Source organism: Rhinopithecus roxellana, chromosome 13 (genome assembly GCF_007565055.1).
Source record: "Rhinopithecus roxellana isolate Shanxi Qingling chromosome 13, ASM756505v1, whole genome shotgun sequence".
Lineage (NCBI taxonomy): Eukaryota > Metazoa > Chordata > Mammalia > Primates > Cercopithecidae > Rhinopithecus > Rhinopithecus roxellana.
The window spans coordinates 71,734,389-71,751,879 of record NC_044561.1 but is presented as its reverse complement, the minus strand read 5'-3'; the positions used below and the strand labels follow the sequence as shown (position 1 = coordinate 71,751,879).

At 51.8% G+C, this 17,491-nt stretch overlaps 1 protein-coding gene across 2 annotated transcripts in view; it reads right to left on the bottom strand.

The window, feature by feature from the left end:
* Window positions 1–17,491, bottom strand: part of TAF4 (TATA-box binding protein associated factor 4) — an 87,308-nt gene that overhangs the window by 2,241 nt on the left and 67,576 nt on the right. The window lies entirely within an intron of this gene.

Genomic DNA, 17,491 nt, shown 5'->3' with positions numbered 1-17,491 from the left:
TGCCTCCGTCAGCCCCTCCAGGTGACCAAGTGTCTCCCGAGCTGCCTCAGATGTGTTCCTGCTTGGAGAAGCATAGCTGCTGGGTGCCAGCTCTTGTGGAGAGCTTTGGTGGTTTCAGCTGATGACACCTGCACGACACCGCCTAGCGGGGCACACGCCACACACACACGACACCACCCAGCGGGGCACGAGCCACATGACACCACCCAGGGGGGCACGTGCCACACACACACGACACCGCCCAGCAGGGCACACGCCACACACACACATGACACTGCCCAGCGGGGCACGCGCCACACACACACACAACACTGCCCAGCGGGGCACACACCACACACACACACACACACGACACCGCCTAGCGGGGCACGCGCCACACACACACGACACTGCCTAGCGGGGCACGCGCCACACACACAGACACCGCCCAGCGCAGCACGAGCCACACACACACACGGCACCACCCAGCGGGGCACGAGCCACACACACACACGGCACCGCCCAGCGGGCAATGCGCCACACAACTCCCAACGGCTGTGGTTTCCCCATTTGGCATGAAAACTAAGGTCTGCTCTGATGGTGAAAGCTGCTCATGTATATTTAAGTACAAAGATTACAATGGCCTCTTTACAGCACGTTCTCAACCAAAGTTAAGATGCTGGAAGTAGCTGATTCTGCTCTGCACGCCACTGGGAGCCCTGCCGTGAACAGCCACAGGCGACGCCCGGGCTGCCCTGATGTGGCACCCCTCATCTCGTCCTTCCTCCCGTCCCCGCTCTGCCACTTTCAGTTCAGGCTGGGAGCATGGCTGCCTTGTGTGACGGCATGCAAGTGCGACTCTGACCCACTACATTTTCTTTATTCCTGTGAGATTCAAACAGGAGAGGGCACCTGTCTCCCTTCAGGCGCCCTGCACCGTGAGGCCTTCTTCAGACCTGCCCCGGGTCCCTCTGCGACTGAAGCCTCCGCACGCTCCACACTAGCTCATTACAAACTGATCCTCACCTGAGGCCAGGCCTCCCAAAAGAGAACTCAGACGGGGTGAGTGCCAGTGTGTAGGGTGGGGGCGGGGCTCTCACACGCACCACCCTAACAGGCTGTGTGACCCAGCGACACCTTCTATACATTCCAGACTGTGTTTGATCCTTCTACCTTCAAAATAGTTCAGCTGCCAAAAAAGACGACTGGAGTGAAGGTGAGACGCTCATCCCAGGTGCGCAATTTAAGGGCTGCTGAGGGTCGGAAATCAAGATATTCTAATGCCAAGTGTCAGCACCAATCAAGGGAAGGGGCGAGACCAACCAAGGGGGGGGCGAGACGGTGCCTGCTGGGGGCTGAGGCCACTCCCAGGTCCCAGCACACTCAGAAACTGATGGCAGGCCCTGCTTCTGCGCCAAGCTCTGAAGGTGCACTATGAATGAAAAACATAACTTCTCCAGATTCTGAGTTTTATAAATACAACTAAATTTTTCTTAAATCTAAAAAAAGAAAAGAAAAGAAAAATGCAAATCAACCTGATACTCCAGTTGCCTCTCTCTACACCGCACACTGCCGCCTTCTCCCCAGTCCACCTTGCCCCAGGCAGGAGGGGTCCACACTCTGTCTTTCCCATAGGGTCTTTGCTCGCAGAATTCTATGTGGATTCTGGCTACCGCAGAGGGTCTGCTGCTAAACTGCTCTGAAGATGGAGTGGAGATCTTGTGGGAACCTCCCCCTCACTTCTCAGGACTGGAGCTGCCACTGGCCCAAGGCCTTCTGTGCCCAACCCACACGGCAGAGGCAGCGGCTTTCCTTCCTAGGTTCATCCAAACCCCTCATGGGCTGTGCCCGTGGTGGGCGCAGCAGCCCAGTGGGGGGTGGCAGTCAGGGACTGGTCACGGAGCCTGCTGGGAGGAAAGTGCTTAGTGGGGGCTCCCAGCTCCCATGGGACACCTGAGGACGAAGTGCCTGCGGGGACCAGGGCCAAGGCACCCATGGCCACTCTAGAGGGCCTGTGGCCCATGCAGGTGCGATGGCGCAAAGCAGGGCCTGGGACAACAGACAGGTCCACCAAGGCCAGCGCCGACATGGAGCCCTGGGGGCCTCGGCGTAAACAACTCCAAACACAGGGGCTTGGGGTTTTTCAGGTGCAGGCACTGGGATTAGAAAACGAACAAGCAAACTAAAATCCCCACCACCCTGGACATACCACACGAACCCTCCCTTTGCAGGTCTCCGCCTCTGAAACATGGCAGACACCCCCTGCCCCGTCACAGGGCTCTTAAAGGCGATCTCTCCACTGCACAAGCGCCACAGGGACTCAATGTCGAAGCCAAATGCAAAGAGTCGCCATCCGTGGAACCGCCTGGTGCAGGGTCTGTGCCGCCCGAACGTCAGGTCCCGTGCCGTCAGCACCTGGGGGCTGTCCGGGAGCAGAGCGTCTGCTCCTGAGGTGGGAGCGCCTTGGCCCGTCCTTTACTCCGCCACGGAGCCCCAGCCGAGCAATGGGTGGAGAACGCTGTGCCCACAGCCGCCCGGGCAGCGGGTCACAATGGCCCGTGCCGCACACGCTCCAGCCAGCTCCGCCCCGAACGCGTGCAAGCCCTCTCCGTGCCTAAGCATTTACGGGGTGTCACACACACGAGGCAAGGTCACTGGCAGCACATTTCGAAGAACAGCAGTAGTAACACAAACACTTGGACACACAACTTAGAAAGTTAGCCTCACTTCCGGGAGGCTGAAGACAACATGGCTGCCGAGCTGACGTCTCCCAGCCTCTCTTCCAAACACAGTTCAGCACAAGCAAGGAACACAGGTCTACACCAGCATCACCGTCTGCACAGGACGAGGGCGCCTAGACTTCACCATCACTGCCAGTCGGCGCACAGTCATTACACGCCCGAGCCTGATCCCGCTAGTCCCTCCCCTGCAAGGCCGCGGTGGGGCGGGGCGGGCTGGGACAGGGGTCCGTGGGAAGCCACTGCTGAAAGGCTAAGCCACCCCAAGTCCGAGCGCCTGAGAGGTGTCCAGGAAGCTCAGCACGGACCACAGGGCAGGGACCACGGAGCACAGACGGGAAGGGGTTGTCAAGGCAACACGGCGTGTCGTGAGAGGAGCCCTCTGGCCGCTGGGTGTTGAGGCAGAAAAGAAGGAAAAGGGGAAGTTCTGGGTCCTGCAGGAAAGGGCTGGGAGAACTGGAGGACGTTCGAGACCCGGACTTCCCCATGCGGCCAGCAGAGGGCGCCAGGAAACCACAGACCGGGCAAACACCCCAAGGCCACCAGAGGAAGGGACAGAGGCGGCAAAGCCACCCAGAGCCACAGGAGTCAGAGAAGAGTCAGAAAACGGGGGCTCCGCACACATCAGAAACCCATCCTGGAACAACAAGGAAACTAACAACACTCTCAATACAGGAAAATCTGCTGGAGCGTGCACTTAAGGATATGAAAATCACCTCAAATCAGAATCTCAAAAACTAGGAGGCACATTTTTATAAAAACAATATAATTACAAATACAACACCAAAAGGAAGTAAGAGTTGACTGGACTTAAGAAAGAAATGGAAGGAAGAGACAAAATTATCTCTGAAATGAATAAACTGCCAACTGTTCCAGGGAGGGGAGGCAGTGAAAATGCAGTAACGAACCCACTAGAGGCAGGAAGCCAAGAGGACGGAGCCGAGACGCAGAAAGGAGGAAAAAGGTCAGGAGAAAACAGGGCAAACGAGAGCTGGATAATCTCCCTCTCAGACGGAGGGGGACATTCACACCGTGACATTCGCAAAAGACAGCAAACCCACACCAGGAGGAGGCACTAAACCCCACGCCCACCCGAGAGGAGACACCAAACCCACATCCGACCCGAGGAGACACCAAAAGCAACACACTGAGAGGGCCACTGGGTGGCAGACTCTGAGATGCAACCCCATACAGTATGGGCTCTCAGAGCCGGCAGCAGGGCTGCCAGGAGGAAGAGAAGAGAACCCATGAAGGGGAAGGAATCAGCCTCCACGGTTCCTCCCAGCCCCTTCCCAAGGCAAGAACAGAAAAGACTTCTGAGCCAGCCAAGCCGCCTGCGCTCAGGGCCCAGAAACAGCCTCAGGAATGGGAGGAAGAGCCTCATCTACTGGGCGGGAAACTGCAGGGAAGAGACATTCTCAGGCTCCGAGTGAGGCAGAGGCAGGAGAGGGAGGCTGAGGACCAGTGTGTGCCTCCCGTGGAGTCGTGTCACTAAAGGCAGAGGAAGAAGCCACGAGAGCTCACAGATGCCGATGGCCAACAGTGGAGCTGCCAGGACTGTGCAAACCGCTCGACTGCAGTGCGAACAGTCCCATGAGACACAGGAGACCAGGGTGTCGTCAATAGTTTAAGTACAAAAGTAACCAGGAAGACACAGATACGAACCTTCCTAAATACAAAAAAAAAAAAAAAAAAAAAAAAATCAATTAAAAGAGCAAAGAATAAACATCTCAGAGAAAAAGAAACACAGCAAATATTTAAAATTCAGGCCAGGCAAGGCGACTCACACCTGTAATCTCAGCGCTTTGAAAAGGGAGGCCGAGGCAGGAGGATTCCCTGAGGCTGGTAGTTTAAGACCAGCCTGGGGAACATAACGAGACCCCATTCCTACAAAATATTCTAAAAATTAGTCAGGTACAGTGCTATGTACCTGTGGTCCCAGGCTACTGGGGCGGCTGAGGCAGGAGGATCCCTCTTAAGTCCAGGAAGTCAAAGTTGCAGTGACCTATGATCACGCCACCACACTCCAGCCTTGGTGACAGTGAAACCATGTCTCAAAAGATAAATAAAAATTTACATAATTATAAAATATTATGATAGAGTCAAGACAAAACGTCAATTATATCAATAAAAGCAAATAGGCTTAACTCATCTATTAAAAGAAAAAGATTTTCAATTCGGCTCATAAACTGAGACCAAACCATATGCTACAGAGAGACACAGAAAACAAAGTGATTCAGAAGGTGAAAGTACAGGGAGGATCCCAGGGATTACAGGCTGGGGGACAAGCAAGACACCCAGGGTAACGGGCATCACAAAGACAGATGCTTTTCTAATGCAAAAAGTTACAGCTGCCAGTGAAGATATGACACGTGGATATTAATGCACCAAACAACACAGCAGCCCCTACCAATAAAAACGCACGAGATGTGAGGAGACACAAACATGCTAGTGGCAGTCATGGAACAGCACGCCCGCCGCAGGACAGATCAGGTGGACAAAACTAAGCCAGCAGCCGGGAGACTGAGCGACCTCATCATCGAGGGGCGGCTCGGGATGCCCACCTGCTCATCACGTGCCTCGGCCCTACGCACCCACAGCACATCCACAGACGCTGACTGCACCACCCAGACCAGCAAACACAAGAACTATGACAACACACGTGTCCCACATGTGAGGCTGGGAAAAAGTTGCCTCTCTCAAACGCAACGGGGGGAATTGACAAAACCTAACGAAAGTGCACGCACATCAACCCCTCAACTCAGCAATCCCATCTCTCAGAACTCAGCCCCAACGGTAGGCCTCCAACAGTACGAAGACACACACGTACAAGGTTACTCTTGACAGCATCGCCTGTCACCACGTCAGTAACCTAGAGGGTGAGAAGCTACGGGACATCAGCACAATGAAGTGCCACCCAGCTGGGAAAGAGAAAGCTCTTGATGCAGTAACATGAGGGCAGTGCCGGGAACTCCATTAGCTGCAGAGAGCAAGAGTGTCACTGACCTGTGCTGCACTGCCAGGGAAGGAAAAAGATGCAGGAGCTCATCTGTTTGCATGGTAAGTGGAAACAGGGTGCAAAAATGGAAGGATGGGGGCAGGGCAGGAGGGAGGGTGCAGCAGGAGGAGGGAGGGTGCAGCAGGAGGAAGGAGGGTACAGCAGGAGGAGGGAGGGTGCAGCGGGAGGAGGGAGGGTGCAGCAGGAGGAAGGAAGGTACAGCGGGAGAAGGGAGGGTGCAGTGGGAGGAGGGAGCGTGCAGAAGGAGGGAGGGCGCAGCAGGAGGAGAGTGAGCAAGGTGGGAGGAGGGAGGGGGTGGCGGGGGGAGGACAAGCGTGGCAGGAGGAGGGAGAGGTTGGCAGGAGGAGGGGTGGTGGGAGGGCAAGCAAGGTGGGAGGAGGGAGGGGGGAGGGGGCGGCGGGGGGGCGAGCAAGGTGGGAGGAGGGCGGGGGTGATGGGAGGAGGACAGGCATGGTGGGGGAGGGAGGGGGCGGCAGGGGGAGGACGGATGTGGCGGAGGAGGGAGGGTGCGGAGGGGAGGGCACGGTGGGGAGGGAAGGGGCGGCAGTGGGGAGGGAGGGCATGGCAGGACGCCACTGCAGGGGGCACTTCTTTCTATACTTCTTTGTATAGTTCTGACTCTCGGGACCATGGCAGTACTCCACCCCTCATGAACAAAAAAATCAAACAAGATTTGGAGGAAACCAACAGGAACACAAACAGTAACCACTGAACCCGAGCTGTCCCGCAGCTGAGTGACGGCCACACCGAAGGGTGGGCCGAAGTGGGGCCTGGTGGTGTGTGCCTGCAGTCCCAACTACTGGTGGGGGCTGAGGCAGGAGGATTGCTTGAGTCTGGGAGCCTCGGCCCAGCCCAGGATGCAGAGCAAGACCCCATCTCTAAAAACAAATAATAAAAATTTAAACATAAAAAGTAAAAATGAAAGGATGAGTTATAACAAAACTCGTCTATGTAACTTTGAAATGCACGATTTTGACCTGTGAGGTTAAGTAGAAGGGCTGCACAGAAATGCTACGCTCCAGGTCGTCAGCACGTTTGTTTCTCACATGGCTTGGCAATCCCGAAGGCCCTTTAACTGTACGTTGGAACCGAACACCTCTGAACACCTAAGCACATCTACTGTGGGGATGAGAACAGGTTCTCATGTAAGGCATGAGGGAAGCTAGAATGAGCCTATGACGCCAGACTAGATCCTGAGGCCTGAGGAAAAGTGAGAAGGCCGCTATGTGCAGCACAGGTGCAGGTGCAGGTACAGACGAGGGTTTGTGTGCGTGCACATGCCCCGGTCCACCCACAGGCCTGGATGCAGGGATACCCTAGGAGCAATGAGCACACCTGGTGCCCAGAGGCTGGTTTCTAAAACACCATCCCCAACCAAAGGAAGCACCATACCCAACCAAAAGAACCAATGCCCCTCCGAGAAATCGCAGAAAACGGAAGATGTGCTGGAACATTCTGTGGTGTCATAAAGTCACCAAATCCTCTTGTCATGTCACAAGGACATGGAACCAACCTGAAGCAGCTCATGGTGCCCAGAGCAGGGCTGCTCAAGCAACAAAATAAATAAACGGCAGCAGCGGCTTGTTACCTACAGAAGTAAATAAATATCCATGCTAATATAAGCAAGTAACTGAATTAACAAGTGGGGGAAATAAGGGAGAAGGGGCAGCTCTCTCTACAGAATTCCAATTAATGTAAACAGAAAGAGAGAAATAGAAAGTTAGCATCAGGCAGACGCCACAGCAGTCTCCACTGGCAGTGCCCTTGCAAATGCCCGTGCGGGGGCCGAAGGCCTGATAAGAAATGGTATCAGCAGCCTCCAAGTGTCTCCTTGAGATACTTACTAACTACAAAGAGAAAAAGAGTAACTTGACGGTGGAGAAACCGGCCAACCCCACCTTAACCAAGCTTCAAAGTCAGCAGCACCAGCAGCCAGGCGACACCACCTGCCTCCCAATACAGTGCTCTGAGGACACGCCAGCCAGCCCGCGGCATTCTAGCTGAGATTCTGCAGCCTGGACTGCATCACGAGGAGACACCAGAAAAACACAAACTAAGGAAACGTCCACCAGACAAGGACCAGCGCTCTCCAGCACGTCAAGGCCAGCAAAGACCAGGAAAGACTAAGCAGCTGCCACCAAGCAGAGGACCGGAGGAGCCGAGGAGCCGCAAGGGTCCCGGGGCAGGAAAGGACGTCGGGGACACTGGTAAAAATTCACTAAGGAGAAAATATTTGCAAAAGACACATCTGATAATGGACTGTTACCCAAAATATACCAAGAACTCTTGAAACTCAACAGTAAGATGCTCCACATCCTCCATCACCACGGAAATGCAAATTAAAACAAGATGTCACCACACACCTACTAGAACGGCCAAGACCCAGAACACGGGCAGCACCGAACGCTGGTGAGGATGTGGAGAAACAGGACCCTCAGCCACGGCTGCTGTGAATGCAACATGACGCAGCCGCTGGAAGACAGTCTGGCGGTTTCTTACAAAACTAAACGTGCTCTTACTACACGATCCAGCAACCGTGCTCCTTGGTATCTACCCAAAGGAGCTGAAAATTCATGTCCACACAAAATCCTGTGCACAGATGTTTATACCAGCTTTCTTCATAATTGCCAAAACCTGGAAGCAGCCACGATGTGCTTTAGCAGGTGAGTGGATAAAATAAACTGTGGTACATCCACACACTGGAATAGCGCTCAGTGCTGAAAAGAAATGAGCCATCAAGCCATGAAAAAAAACAGAAGAGCCTCAAGTGCATATTCCTAAATGAGAGAAGCCAGCTTGAGAAGGCTGCACCATTTCAACCACAAGACATTCTGGAAAAGGTGAAACTATGGAGATAATAAGATCCGTGGACCAGGGACTGAGAGGAGGGGAGGGATGAGCCGGCAGAGCACAGAGGAATTCGGGGCTGCGGAACGACTCCACATGATATGGTGCTGGAGGAAACACGTCATTCTACAACTGTCAAAACCCACAGAACGTACACACCAGGAGCGCACCCTGATGGGAACTCTGGAAGCTGGGTGGGAAGGACATGCTGACGTGGGTTCCTGGATTCTAATAAAGGCGCCACCTGGCCAGCGGGGGAGGCTGTGCACCTGCAGGGAGGAGTGTATGGGGAGTCTCTGTACTTTTTTCCCTTCCGTTTTCCGTGAACCTAAAACTGCTCTAAAAAATAGTTTATTAATTTATTTAAAGTTAAATTCAGGGAAAAAAATCAAATAAGGTCTTTAGTGAACAGTACCATACCCATGCTTAACATGAGGTGAAACTGGGTGAGAGGCAGATGGAAACTCTGTATTATTTCTGTAAGTTTCCTCTATGTGTAGAATTAATTCAAAATTAAAAGTTAAAAACAGAAGACCTACCCTTAAGAGATATCCAAAAGGAAAAAGAAAAGAACTATTGAGCATTATCTTTGATGAAGAGGGTGTCGTGTTAACTGTTACACAGATAACACACAAAGATCCCCAAAGTTCACAAAACGCAAAATCTCAACAATTGCGAAACAACTGCTCCCCAAACAGACGCCAGCGCCCGTCTTCATCTACTCGGCAGCACCTTGCCTGGGTCATCCAGGTCCGGCTTTCTCGATACTCCATGTACCTCCCACCCCCACACCCTGGCCCTTCTCGTGAGTGAGAACTCACGAGCTCCCTTACTCTTCTTTTTTTTTTTTTTTTTTTTTTTGAGACGGAGTCTCGCTCTGTCGCCCGGGCTGGAGTGCAGTGGCCGGATCTCAGCTCACTGCAAGCTCCGCCTCCCGGGTTTACGCCATTCTCCTGCCTCAGCCTCCCGAGTAGCTGGGACTACAGGCGCCTGCCACCTCACCCGGCTAGTTTTTTGTATTTTTTAGTAGAGACGGGGTTTCACCATGTTAGCCAGGATGGTCTCGATCTTCTGACCTCGTGATCCGCCCGTCTCGGCCTCCCAAAGCGCTGGGATTACAGGCTTGAGCCACCGCGCCCGGCCGCTCCCTTACTCTTCTTACAGGCTACTCCGCACATGTTAACACTCACATCCAAAATTCATCAGCATGCCTTTCCCATCCAATCCTCCCTCCTGGCGCAGGGACTCTAGCAGGCAAAATGGTAGGTAAGTTGGTTACACTGAAGAAAAAAACAAATACACTGAATGATGGGAACTAGGTTCCTCACTGTCTGAGAAAGAACTAATAGACAAGGATGGGGGGACTGCTAAACAGAAGCCCTGGCGTGCTAGGCGAGGACCACAGTAACAACACAAACACACAGGACCCCGTGGACATGGAAAGGCCACACACTCCCCTACATGCATTTGGGTCCTGAGCTCCGGCTGCTGGCACAGCCTGGAAGCAGGGGCCCCAGCAATCAGCACCAAGTGCCCAGATCCTGGCCTCTCACCACCACACTCCACTAGAGGAACCAGAGCTCCACGGGAGCTGCAGAGTGGGCAGGGGGAGTGCACGTGGCAATAAGGAATGCCACAGACAAGGGACGCGTCAGAAGATACAGACTCCAGCCACAAAAAGCTCCCACCAAGCAAGCCTAGAAATAATGAGTGCTGATCAGAGCCCACCAAACACAACAGGGCACTGCAGTGAGTGAGTGAGTGAGGGATCCTGGCACCCACAGCACTGCAGTGAGTGAGTGAGTGAGGGATCCTGGCACCCAGAGCACTGCAGTGAGTGAGTGAGTGAGGGATCCTGGCACCCACAGCACTGCAGTGAGTGAGTCAGTGAGGGATCCTGGCACCCACAGCACTGCAGTGAGTGAGTCAGTGAGGGATCCTGGCACCCACAGCACTGCAGTGAGTGAGTCAGTGAGAGATCCTGGCACCCACAGCACTGCAGTGAGTGAGTCAGTGAGGGATCCTGGCACCCACAGCACTGCAGTGAGTGAGTCAGTGAGGGATCCTGGCACCCACAGCACTGCAGTGAGTGAGTGAGTGAGGGATCCTGGCACCCACAGCACTGCAGTGAGTCAGTGAGGGATCCTGGCACCCACAGCACTGCAGTGAGTGAGTGAATCCATGAGTGAACGAATAAACCAACGAGGAGGGGCGAAGCTCTGCTTCCCAGCAGAAGGCGAACAGCAGGTAACAGAAGGAGTGCCTGAAGCATCCTCACAACTGGGCACCCCAGGGTTGGCGACACAGGCAGGCGGTTAATGATACTGAGGCTGTGGTCCCAGCTGTGGTACAGCTGGGACACCTGTAATCCCAGCTACTCAGGAGGTGCGATAAGGGTGGGGCATCTGTGTGAGGTGGGAATATGTGAAATGCTAACACAGCCATGGGAATCAGCCACCATGCTGTGGAGAAACACAGCCCACAGCAAGTGCTATGCTGGGGGTGGTAGCATCAGTGCTGAGCACCCGACCAGGAGGGCCGCTTGGTAGCCACCCAAGGTATCGGCCACACGAGCACTTAGCGTGCTGGGTGTTGTGTCAGAGCAAGGATTAAAGTGTACATATTTAAAAACTACAGGAGTGCACACAAACACACTTGGCATAACAGGGAGGAAGCAGGCGGCGTGATGCTCACACACCGGAGTCTGCACGGAGCTCACTGCTCTGCTCTTGCAACTTTGCTGTAGATTTGAAAACTACTTCAAACTAAAATAACAACATTTTCAAAGTTAATCTATTCTGGAAGACGATGACAGGGGTAGCATAGTTTCTGGATCTTCCCAAAGTTCCACATAAAAGAGCAACTACACAGCAAAATCAAAAACCAGCAGACAATATTTAGAACAAAACCAATAAAGATGAACCACAAGCAGCCATCACCTGAAGGACGCTGCAGAACCAGACCCCGATGGGCCTGGACCCAGGAGCCAGCAGACTTCTTGGGAAGAGCGGCAGGTCCCTCTGAGAGCCACAGCCAAACCTGGGGCAGGGGACGACCAGGGAGGGCAGCCTGGCCACTGCAAATGCCCACACTGACCTGCCAGAGCTCCTGCAGCACAGGGCCTCACGCAGGAGAGAACCTGCTGGCAGTGAATCAGTACTTACTAGGATAGGGACAAGGAAGGCAAAGAAAGGTCCAGATGCTCGGGAGGTGCACAGAGCCCCAGAGCCACAGAAGCTGAGGACTCCCGTTCTTAACACCACGCAAAAGTAACTGCAGAGGAGCACCACAAAGTCAGCAAACACTGCAAACCACGTGTGCTGTTACAAGTTTGAGAAACCTCAACTCACATCGAAATTAGCAACAGAAAAACATCAAGGTCAAATTCCAGACAGGTCGCTATGGAAGAAAAAGAGGATAAGCAGCAGAAGCGCGTCCCTACGGACCACAGAAGACCTCAGAAACACACACTGGAAACAGCAGGTAAACAGAAAATCACGCCTTAAGAGAAATGGAAGGCAAAAAGCACAAAAAATATAATTTTTTAAAAAAGAGAAAAATTAGGCCAGGCACGGTGCCTCACGCCTGTAACCCCAGCACCTTGGGAGGCTGAGACGGGCAAATTACTTGAGGTCTGGAGTTTGAGACCAGCCCGACCAACATGGTGAAACCCTGTCTCTACTAAAAATACAAAAAAAAATTAGCCCGGTGTGGTGGTGCGCACCTGTAATCCCAGCTACTCAGGAGGCTGAGGCAGAAGAATTACTTGAACCCAGGAGGCAGAGGTTGCCATGAGCTGAGAGCACACCGAGATAGAGCCACTGCACTCCAACCTGGGCGACAGCAGGAGACTCTGTCTCAAAAAATAAAAATTAAAAAAAAAAAGAAGAGAGAAATTAGGCTGGACACAGTGGCTCAGCAGCATTTAGGGAGGCCGAGGTGGGAGGACTGCTTGAACCCTGGAGGTCGAGGCTGCAGTGAGCTGTGATCACACCACTGCACTCCAGTATGGGTGAAAAAGACCCTGTCTCTAAAAAAAAAAAAGAAAAAGAGAGAGATATTTTAAAAATTAAGAGACTGTAAAAAGTGCTCCAGCAGGCAAAGAAGATACAACATGTGGAAAACAGGAATCTCTGAAGAAGGAAACGAGAACAGAACAAACAAAGGATCGTTACTGCAGATGTTCTAAGGAGACTTGAGACCGCATGGAAAGAACACAGCCAGTACTGACAACACCCCGCCAGCGGAATCAGCCCCAGGACACACTCCACTGGGATGACCCAGTTTCTGAGAAAAAGGACGCCCAGGGAAGAAAAACACGTGGCCTACAAGGGAAGTAAAATGAGACTCTCATTAGATTTGGATAGCAACACTTTAGGGAGGAAATAATCCAGAGTAACGTCTTTCAACACTTCAGGAAATACAACGTGAGCCAAAAAACAGACCTTCAGGAACAAAGGGCACAAACTCATCAGCAGGTGGGAACTTGGGAGTGGCTGTTCCCATGAAGCATTCCAAAAGGATCTAGCAGAGAATGAGATTTGCAAAAACCAAAATGACTACAGAGACACAGAGACAAATCACAGCATTAAACATGTCATTATTTATGGCACTAAAACTCAGAGGGCTAAAGGGAGAGCTTATGGTGTGTAACAGCTAAATGTTTTGAGAACATAAATACAGCACAAAATAAAAAACAGAGCCAAGGGAGAAAGCACATGAATGACTTCCGGCTGTTTCCACCATCGGCAGGAGTGTCCATATTCTTATTCTTAGGCTATATCCAAAGTTAGGAGATATTTTAATTCTATTGTCTCCTATGTCCATGATAAGCAGGATCTTTTTCTTCTCTCCCCTTCTCCTGCCCTCCCCTCCAACTCCCCAGTCCCCAAGCCTTGGGGCAGCCAAGAGCCAGAATTCTTACTGTAGAAGATAAAGACGTCATTTTGAACAGCGTAACTCCTATACTTCTCTGAATTTGAACTACCTGAATTGGAAATATCCATAAAAACCCATGAGACCCTGTTTTTTTTTTTTTTTTTTTTTTGAGATGGAGTCTCGCTCTGTCACCCAGGCTGGGGTGCAGTGGTGCGATCTCGGCTCACTGCAAGCTCCGCCTCCCGGGTTCACGCCATTCTCCTGCCTCAGCCTCCCGAGTAGCTGGGACTAACAGGCGCCCGCCACTATGCCCAGCTAATTTCTTTTTGTATTTTTAGTAGAGACGGGGTTTCACCATGTTAGCCAGGATGGTCTCGATCTCCTGACTTTGTGCTCTGCCCGACTTGGTCTCCCAAAGTGCTGGGATTACAGGTGTGAGCCACCGCGCCTGGCCGAGACCCTGTTTTTACCAAATTTCCTAGCTCTGTTCACTGAAAAGGCCACCCACCCCAGCGGCAATGACATCCCTAGTCCCAGTGAGTGGTCTTCAAACACCATTTCCCACTAGAAGAAACCAGTTCTTGGAGAAATGACTATTTTCAGTCTGAAACAGGAAAGGTGTAAGGTGAGCCTAACACATGTTAACATCCAGATGGCAAAGACATCAGCCCCACGTCCCAGCGTGACTCAGGAACCAACCTGCAGATGCTTCCACTGGCCAAGGATGGCGTAGTCTGAACTGCAACCAAAATGAGTACTGCAATAGATGGATTATGCGCAAGTCCTTGAGATTATAATGATAAAAAATAAAAACAATACACTAAAACATAAAACTACTGGTCACCCTCTGAGGATGACAACCAGTTGATTCATTATCTTCACCTGGGTATGTGGAAGGAAACATGCGAGCATCTACCCTGTGTCTCCTCTATGAGCTGGACCCAACTGGCCAAACAGTAGTGGAGGAAGAGTCTCCAAAAGAATATCCCGACGAGGAAGTGAGAAAGAACTCACAGACTAAGAGCGTCGCCATCTCCAACCTCAAGGGACTGGTGGCCCTAGGCATGAAGCATGACCAGCCACCACCCCCAGAGTACACAGCCCAGACCTGTGTCCTCCCGATGAGGGGGCACAACAGCACCCAGGGTCCTGCCGCAGGGATTCAGCCAGAGTTGAAGGAGTCTCTGGGTCCAGCCACCAACATGCAGGATGTTCAGAGGACAGAGGAACGGGCAGAACTGCATCACAAGGGCCCCGCCAGCCATCCTGACGCAGGACACACTCCAGGCCAAACGACCCGGTCCTTCAACCGACAAGTTGTAAGGAAAAGAAAGTGATGCAGGGGTGGGAAGGACCTACAATTTTTTTAAATTTTAAATTCTGGTTTCCTTTTAAGTCAAGTTTAATGGGAAAGGATGGCAAGGCTAACCCGTGTCTTGGCTGCACAACTGGGGACTGTCATGTCCTGGTGTTTCTTTCTGGCTTTGCCAAAAGTCAGAGCAGCAGTTATTTTTGGAGGGAAGTAAAAGTAGCTGTGATGTGGTGGGGTACATAAAGGTAAGGGGTCTCCCAGGTGACTGGCATGTTCTAGCTCTCTTTTTTTTTTTTTTTGAGATGGAGTCTCGCTCTGTCGCCCAGACTAGAGTGCAATGGCACAATCTCAGCTCACTGCAACCTCCGCCTCCCGGGTTCAAGTGATTCTCCTGCCTCAGTCTCCTGAGTAGCTGGGACTACAGGCGCCACCACCGCGCCCAGCTAAATTTTGTGTTTTTAGTAGAGACACAAGATGGTTTCACCATCTTGGCAGACTGGTCTCGAACTCCTGACCTCATGATCCACCCACCTTGGCCTCCCTAAGTGCTGGGATTACAACATTCTACTTCTTGAACTGATGATGGGCTACAAGATCTACGCCTCTGATAATTCAGTTAACCATAAAAGAAATCCAGGAAAAAAAAAGGCTAATCAATATCTTTCACCTCCCCACAAAATACTAGGAGTCCTTAACTGTAAGTGCTCTTCTCAATGTATGTTGTTGTTATTCAGAATTTCAATTCTTTCTTGGTTTACAACTACATTTGCAGTGTGGGCTGCAGGCCTCACAGCCGGTGGGCTCTCAGGCCTAGGCCGTTGAGTGCAGGTTCCTGCTGGGGCCTGTCCCGGGCCAAGACTCCCAGCCGCACAGTGACCAGAGCCCGTGTTAGCCTTGGGAATCTGTACTTTCTTATTATTTCTGACCCAGAGAAGAATCCCCCTATTTTATCTACATTTCATGCATGCATTTATAAAGACAAGATCTTTATTTTCTTCCTACACTGTACCCGACATTTTAACCTGTACTGTACCAGGAGGGATTTCTCTGAACCTCTGGGATGCCATATTGCCAAAACTCTAGTGTCTGTTAAACCTGGAGTCCCTCCTCTCCACACCAGGCAGCCATTTCTCAGAGGTCACTGCTAGCATCTGGGCAGGCAAGCTCCAGCACTGAGGTCTGGGACATCCCACCTACATGATTCCAACAGCCCTGGTGGGGAGGGGGAGCTTGCCCTCATCAGGTCATTACCCTGATCCTGTCTCAGAGTGCACCTGCATACCAAGAAGCAGTGCAAGACTGTCCAATGTGCATCAGACAGCAGCTGCCACGGGGCTGAGAGTGAAACAGAGAAGCCAGGGGTGGGGCAGAGTAGAGTGGAATCCAGAAGCATGGGAAACCAGAAGTATGGGAGACCAGAAACATGGGAAGCATGGGAGGAGTCCAGATGCATGGGAGTCCAGAAGCATGGGAGACCAGAAACATGGAAAGCATGGGAGGAGTCCAGAAGCATGGGAGGAGACCAGAAGCATGGGAGGAGTCCAGGAGCATGGGAGGAGTCCAGAAGCATGGGAGACCAGAAACATGGGAGGAGACCAGAAGCATGGGAGTCCAGAAGCATGGGAGGAGACCAGAAGCATGGGAGTCCAGAAGCATGGGAGGAGACCAGAAGCACGGGAGTCCAGAAGCATGGGAGGAGTCCAGAAGCATGGGAGACCAGAAGCATGGTAGGAGTCCAGAAGCATGGGAGACCAGAAACATGGGAGGAGACCAGAAGCATGGGAGTCCAGAAGCATGGGAGGAGACCAGAAGCATGGGAGTCCAGAAGCATGGGAAGCATGGGAGTCCAGAAGCATGAGAGACCAGCCTGCCTGAGCAGCAAGACCTTTCCTTGTAAGTAAGGATCACACCCTAGAGTAAGACCTACCTTAGCAAAGCCTAAAGCCAAACCCAGACAGGAAAGAGAGTTTGCAACTTGAATCCCACTAAGTTAAAGGGGCTTGAGAAACACCTTGAGCTTTCCCCCAGATCCTTACTGACAAAATGAAAAACAAAGCCACACAAACTCAAGGTGGTCAGCCAGTAACTCAACCACCTACAAGAATCAACTCTTAAGGTAGATCACAGAGTCCAGTCTCTCGGCAGGTAACCACGAGACATGCAAGGAGACAAGAAAGTGTGCAAGGCCAAGGAAAACAGCAGTCGAGAGAAAGTGAATGTGAGATGGCCCAGGTGTTGAACTTGACAAAAACCTTATAAAATAGCTTTAATGATATGCTCAAAGAATTAGGGGAAATATAGTCACAATAAGTGAGAAGATAGGGAATTTCAGCAAATACTCATAAACTTTAAAAAAGAACTAGATGGAAATCTTAGAATTCCAAAATACGCTAACAAATGGAAACTTCAACTGAAGATGGCAGAAGTCCATCTGCCAAGGACCTCGTAGACACATCAGTAGAAATCTTCCAGTCTGGAAAACAGAGAGAACACAGACTGAAGTCCAGGAACACAGGCTCAAAGACCTGTAGGGCAGCATCAACAGGTCTAACATACGTGTAACTGGAGCCCCAGCAAAAGAAAGTAAGATTGAATTGGAAAAAAACATTTGAAGAAATATTAGCCAGAATATTCCAAATCTGATGAAAGACACTGACCTACAGATCTATGAAGCTCAGAGAACCTGAAGCAGGCTGAATATCCAGAGAATCACAGCAA